Source organism: Acipenser ruthenus, chromosome 40 (assembly GCF_902713425.1).
Source record: "Acipenser ruthenus chromosome 40, fAciRut3.2 maternal haplotype, whole genome shotgun sequence".
In the NCBI taxonomy this organism is placed as follows: Eukaryota; Metazoa; Chordata; class Actinopteri; order Acipenseriformes; family Acipenseridae; genus Acipenser; species Acipenser ruthenus.
In genome coordinates, this window is record NC_081228.1 from 9,134,911 (window position 1) to 9,142,591 (window position 7,681).

The following is a 7,681-nucleotide window of genomic DNA, read 5'->3' on the forward strand; positions in this document are numbered from 1 at the left end:
TTTGGCTGCATTGTCCTCAGGTGAAACTGCAGGAAGCTCTGTGTAACTGCACAATACAAGACTGTGACGGATATTCAGATCAATTGTAACATTGAAGAGATGGGCTTTGTATCAGAGTCGGAAATCATGTGTGACGGGTAAATGCATTCATTTGTTACATATATACATACATTCACATTATATATATATATATATATATATATATATATATATATATATATATATATAATGGTGTGACAGGATGACTGGGCGGTGACGTCAGGCAGAAGCAGGAAGGAAAAATAAACCAGTACTGCAGATTAAAGTAAGTCGCGGCTGGCCGCCGTTTTTATTAACAACTCACAAAAATAAATTAAATATTTAAACAAAAACACACTGTGTTCATAGAGCAAACTAAAAGGGTAAATAAAACCAAATCCCGAACACGAGTAATAAACAAAACCCAGGTCAGGCTGAGCAAATGCCTTCACTGTTCCTGGAGTTTTAATTTTTGTTTCGTTTTTGCTCTTCTCAGTTCTCTCCACTCTCGCTCACTCTCTCCTTCCAACACCCACCCCGAGTGCCGAGAGCTGCAGGCTTTTATAACAGGTGACCATCTCCCGATTAGCAACAAATTAAATCACCTAATTAATTCGGGAGATGGTCACCTTCTGCATGAGTTTTTTAAAATACCATGTGGATGGGGCTTCCCATCCATGTTACTAAACAGTATAAAATAAACAAACGGCTACGCTGTCACTAAACAAAACAATAACAAACATACAATAATAAATCATAATAATAATAATACAAAATAACACAGGGGCGGAGGGGGACCCCGTTCTAAAAATAAATAAACAAAACAATGTACAGGGCACCTCGCCCTGTTACAAATGGGCATTGATTTTATTCTTAATACAAGGGCTGTAAAACGCGACTGACGTGTATCTGGGTAACAGATATCCCAGTGCTGACTGTAGTAGATAGTCCTAGTTGCATTGAGCCATCTCCAAAGAAGGTCCCGATTTAAAACAGCCAAAAAAAACGACCATAAATAAAAATAATAGTCCACACATGGTAATGTTTTAGGCAGATCTTACCCCAAGGATGACTCAGATACTTCATCACTGAATTACCCCCAAAGAAAGAAAAATCCACAACAAAATATATTCCACAGGAAAGTGTAATCAATTATCTGGATCAGGTTTTATTCAAGGTTTAGTTGGTTACTGTGACAGGCTGACCGGGGTAAGGAGACTCAGAGTCAGGATGTGCAGGGAAAATAAAAGACTTTTAATTAAACAAAATACACAAAACAAAAGGCACAATGGTCAACCAAAAAGACAAACACAAAAACAGGCTTTAAACAAACTATACCAAAAATAACCACTCACTCTCTCATACAGGTCTTCTCACTCTCACAAACACTCACCAACTAACATACCCAACCACTCCCTTTTATACAGGTGCCTGGGCTAATTGGGCAATTCTCACCTCATTAGCCCAAGCACATTCCACACATTCCTCACACAAACTCACTCACTGAACCACACCCCAAACTCACTCATATCCACTCTAAACAATACAAAAAACACAAAACCACCACAAAATAGGCTGCACCCCATCACAGTTACACAACATGCTTGTAATTAAAGCTATGTTTATAAAAAATGAACAGAGAGGCCAGGAACCCCAGCCTGTGTTTGTTTGAAAGCCAGCCCCTTTACAAAGCTGACTAATGGCCTTTTAACACGGTGAAGACTGGAGCAAACAAGCCCTTCCCCCTAACCACCACACCTGCTGTCAGATGAGAGGAGAATGTGGAAAAGTGTCAGCAAGCAAATGGCTTCTCTTAAAGGAACATCTACCTATTGTTTTATCTTCTACTTGTTTCTCTTTAAATAAGTTAAATGCATGTGACGGTGTTACAGTAGTACAAATATCCCTTTACTCTACCACTGAAAAAGCAAGCTGGGGGGGGGGGTACTCAAATCCTCCTGCCTGTGTTCTAAATCGAATGGCATATTTTCTGTTCCCTTTCCACATTCCATCACAATCTATATCTTTTGTTCCGACATTCAATACATCACAGTATTTGCTTAAAAAAAGAATGAATGTCCTGTTCTTAACGTAGGGGTTTTGAATACAAACAGTTACAGTTCTTATCCTACTTATAAATAGTGTCTCCACGCTGAAATCGGAGATTTGGTGCTGTATCCTTGTTTTCCAGGCCCTTATTCCAGGCTTCTTGACATAGATAGTCTCCCATAAAAGTCACTTTGAAAGTATTCCGTAGAGGAAAGCTATATATCTGCTCCACCGTAAGTACAAAAAAAAAAAAAAAAAAAAAAGTCATGCCACACACTTGATCACAGCCAAGAGGCAGAGAAGCGATACCTACAATGGTTTTGCCCAAATGCCCCGTGGCTCAAATGTTTATAAGCTTGCACTGTATTTTTTTTCTGAAAAAACAAAATCTAAAAACAAATTGCTAGTAGTATACCAGTCGTGTTTAATGCAAAACTTACTCGAGACTTCTCCTGTTTCTTTTTAAACCTCACAGCTTTGTTGTCACTACAGATGAAAATGGACTGGAATGTGTATCCTTAAACTACAACAAAGAGACAAAAAATCACAAAGCTTTGAATGAAATAAATAAAGAGAGCCACCGTGCGTGTATGTATGCCATGCTTGGTAATCCCCTTTGCCCCATTTTGAGTTTTAAAAAATGTATCACTAAAATACCCGCTGATGCTGCCAGCTTTTTCCTTCACCCTTGTCAAATTCCTTTATGCCACTTAAATGATGAAGCTATCTGGTATACTGTAAAACCAATGGGAGTGAATCACCTCGCTTCAGTGATGCCTCGCTTATCACTAGAAGCAGCGCTGTCTCGTCGCTATACGAACCACAGCACAAGAAACACTGCTGTGCACCTGCTTAGCGAAGCTGGCTTGGCGGCGAGAGAAATAATGTCAGTTACTGGTCACAGAGCAGAATCCAGTTTGAGAAGCTACTGGACTGCTTCGGATGAAAACCCAAAGCAGTGGAGTTCAGTTCATTCCACACCTTACGACCGTCCGTCTTCATCTGCAGCTCCTCCCACAAAACTCAAGGATAAAAAGGAGAACACACTTTCTATAGCCCTTCCTAGTGGAGGTGTCATTAATTCGTCACGTTTTCCTTTTTCAATGGAACATTTTACAATAAATGGAAATGTGGAAAACATCCAGTTTAATGTTTCCAGCAAATGGAATCTTGTCTGACGGACTATTTTTTCTCAAAAGCAGAAGAATATATTTTATATATATATTTTTTTTTAATATTTTTTGTCTGTTTTATAAGCAGGATAACACACTCCAGGGCTTGTGGGCTGTGTTGTATTACCATAAGTCTTTGTTGATACTCAGCTTCGCGTCGTGCCTCCAGCCCATCCACAGCCGTATGTTAATGCAACACACCCCACGCCCTGTCCTGTGTTATCCCTTACATATATACAGTTGTCATCAAAAGTTTACATACCCTCTATTTGCAACAATGTTATTTACCAATGTATTAAGTGTTGTAGATATTGTTTGATACACTATACTTACACAGCAATGATAGCTCTTGGTAGTTAGTTAAAAATCTGGTGAACAAACTGAGTTAAGGACAGGGTACCAATATTCCCGAATTAACTCCATTGACTTTCATAGAGTTGGAGTCATAAATATTGTTATTGTGGCTTTTAACACCTAAAACCTTTCTCTGGTTCTTTTTTACAGTTTGGAAAAAAAAAATTTGAACACTTTTCATCTTTCTCTTTCCCTTCCACAAAAATTCGTAACTTTTTTCTAATCAACTTTTCATGTCTTTTTTCAATTTCCCATACAGTTTTATATTCACCCTCTCCCCTCATTTAACTCAGAGTGCATCTTTTCCAATTTCCTTTGCAAACAATACCGACTGCGCCTCGCCGTCATACAAACACAATAATAAATAAATCATAATAAACAAATACAAAATAACACAGGGGCGGAGGGAGAAACCCCGTTCTAAAATAAAATAAACAAATCAATGTACAGGGCTCTCTACCGCCCTGCTACAGATGCATATTCACAAGACATAGATGATTAATTATTACCATTTAAACCAATTAGTCATTTTTACTGGTTATTTCAATACATATTTATTTATCAAATCTAGCCTATAATCCTGCCTGTCCTTTTCAATACAATCAGTCCCGTGATCAAGAGGCGTCTACCTGTCTGCATTCTTTGAGTGCTTGAAAAACACGCCTCTGAGTCATAGGCACCCCCCTGTGTATAGCATTGCAGGTTCAGGCACAAAACAGTGGCGATCGGAACCGATGGCAAAACAAAGCCTGAGACTGTGTGTGAGAGGGCGGCTGAGGGTGGTGACATCAGGCCAGAAACAGAAACTACAAGCAGGCAGTACTGGGGTGAAAATGTGCACTCCCGCGCCGTGTTTATTTACAACAAAAATCAAATAAATATTTAACACAAAACACTGCTCACAGAGCAAAAATAAAAAGGGTTAACAAAAACAAATCTTGCACACAAAAAACTGACACCAACTAAACAAGTCCAGCGCTGGAGCTTCCTGCCCTCGCAGGAATGGGTTTCTTACTTTCTGTTTACTGTGAGGTTCTCTGCTCGCTCTCGTTCTCCACTTCCTGAACAGCCACCTTGAACAGGGATTCATTCATTAACTCGGGACATGGTCACCTTCTGCACGGGGTTTAGTGTGGATGGGGCTTCCCCATACATGCTGCCAAACAACAATAAACACGGCTTTTCACCGTCCTATTGATACATAAAATAAATCATAATACTAATACAAAATGATTGCCCTGTCACACAGTGGACTACTACAATGCCACATGTTCGGTGTGGATGTGCTGGACCAGATGGCATGACAGTATTCAGTCAAAGGCAGGTCTCATCGGTGTCCTGTGGCTGTATTTTATAACATTCTGGACCTGGCAGCCATCAATGCATATGTTTTGTACAAGGAATGTACCAGGGAAAACTGCAACAGGAGGGACTTCATCTTGCAGTTAGCCATGGAGCTTGGGCAAGCACAAATGGATCAGAAAATGGCAGAGACAGATGCCCCTTCTGGCAGTGCTGCAGCCGCTGCACCCACACGCAAGAGGAAACCGTGCCATTTTGCAAAATGCAACGACAACAAAACTGTGGATGTGTTCGCTGGTTGTGGAAGAGCAGTGTGCGGTAAATGTTCAGGGAAAGTGGAGAAGCGTGTATTGTGTGTGGACTGTAAGTTAGAAAGTATGTAGGCTAAATAAATATGTGATGTACACAGTTTTATTGTATTATAGTTATCTATGTTTTGAAGTAGTGCATTATATACTATTTGATGTTATTTTTACAAAAAATAAAATGTTTATACAGAGACCTGTTACAAAATAGTTAGGTCCTACCACTTTATTTTAGTTATGTTTTGTTTAACTTTTTCTTGTTTTGTACTGCTCCTTTTGAAAAAAAAAATTATGTTTTTTTTTCCATTTAAATACGGTGTTTCTGCTATGCAAATGTTTGATTTGATGTTCATAAATAAAACTTTTGATTCTTATATGATCGTTTGTCTTTCATTATCATATTACATTATCATGCCTAGAGGTTGGAATAATGGCAGGATGCACCATTTCTCCACTGGCTTTAACCATGGCAATGGAAGTAATCATTACGGCATCAAAATGGGTAGTAGGAGGAGAGCGCTTGGCTTCTGGAATGCGACTACCACCAATTCGAGCATACATGGATGACATGACAACCATGACTACAACAGTAGCCTGCACTAATTTGGTTATTGGGCAAATTAACCAATAACATTGAATGGGCATGAATGCAATTCAAGCCCACTAAATCAAGGAGCATCTCTATAATTAAAGGCAAAGTAGTAGATAAAACATTCTTCATTAATGGTGAGGCAATACCAACAGTGTCTGAGAAGCCAGTGAAGAATCTTGGGAGATGGTACGACGGGGATCTAAAGGACACAGTTTGCGTGGGAGAAGTTAGACAACAAGCAGTGGAAGGGTTGAAGAGCATAGACAGCAGCGCTCTACCAGGCAAACTAAAACTCTGGTACTTTCAGTTTGGTCTACTGCCGAGGTTGCTGTGGCCACTGACTGTGTACGAGGTTTCTTTGACAACAGTAGAGAAGATGGAAGCTTTAATCAGTTCATACATCAGGAAATGGTTGGGAGTTCCACGCTGCCTCAGCAGAGTGGGACTTTATGGTAAAAGAATACTGCAGCTACCAGTCTCCGCTCTAACCGAGGAGTTTAAGTGCGCCAAGGTCAGACTGGAAATGACACTGGTAGAGTCACGCGACAAATGCGTAAGGGAGGCAGCACCTGTGTTGAAAACTGGAAGAAAGTGGACAGCAAAGAAAGCTGTGGAGGATGTTGTAAAGACTGCCCTTCGAATTGGTGATATCATGGGGCAAGTTCAGCATGGAAGAGGGGGTCTTGGTCTCAGTTCAGCTCCTCCTACATGGCACAAGGCAGCCCCAGCTCAAAGGAGGAAGCTGGTAGTCCATGAGGTGCAAAAGCAGGAGGAGAGGATGAAGTGTATAAAGGCCATTTCCCAGGCCAAGCAGGGAGAATGGATGAGATGGGAGAGTGAGGAACAACGCAAGATTGGCTGGCAAGACCTATGGTCAATGGAACAGAGCAGGATCAGTTTTCTCATCAGGTCAACATATGATGTTCTCCCATCACCACAGAATCTAAACCTCTGGGTAGGAGATGATCCCTCATGTCCTTTGTGTTCATCACCTGCAACATTAAAGCACATTTTGACAGGATGTAAAATGGCTCTTAGCCAAGGACGGTTTACTTGGCGCCATGACCAGGTGCTGTGATGTTTGGCCTTAGCATTGGAAGACAGGCGTAACATGACCAATAAGTTGCCACCTGTTCCATCAAAACATTACACACAAAAGACAACATTCCTCCGCCCAGGAGAGCAACCACCAAGAAAAGGTGTTAAAACCAATCCTCGCCCAGGACAACTGGAAGCTGCTAGAGACTGGAAAATGTTGGCAGATGTTGGTCAATGGCTTATTTTTCCACCTGAGATTGCCACCACTAACCTTCGACCATATATTGTCTTGTGGTCTGGATCAGCACACCTTGTTCACCTGGTAGAGTTAACAGTGCTATGGGAGGATGCTGTAGATGAGGCGTATGAGAGGAAGAAACTGCAGTATGCTCAATTAGCCACTGAAGCGGAACAGCGAGGATGGAGAGTCCCAGTTTACCCAGTGGAGGTGGGTTGTCGAGGATTTGTGGCACACTCTACAACCCAGTTTCTCAGAGACGTCGGATTCAGTGGCCAAGAGTTGCGTCGCACAGTGAAGAACTTATCTGAAGCAGCAGAGAGGAGTAGCAACTGGCTGTGGTTGAGACAGAAAGATTCTGGCTGGGGATCTCAAGCACAATAGAAAGAAAGAAACGCGATGCACAGGTAAGTAAGCTGGGCTGAGTTGAGTGGGGGACGGAGGGGGGTGATGCTGGGATGCCAGAATCACCGTCGAGCCCTCTTGAGGTGTCGTGGGCTAGTCGACGAAACACTGAGGATGGAAGGTGCCCACTTGAAGACCCCACAGATGTACCCTACTTAGCTGTCCAGACGGTTGTCATGCTGATGCGCTGGGGAGGCTGCACTGTGGT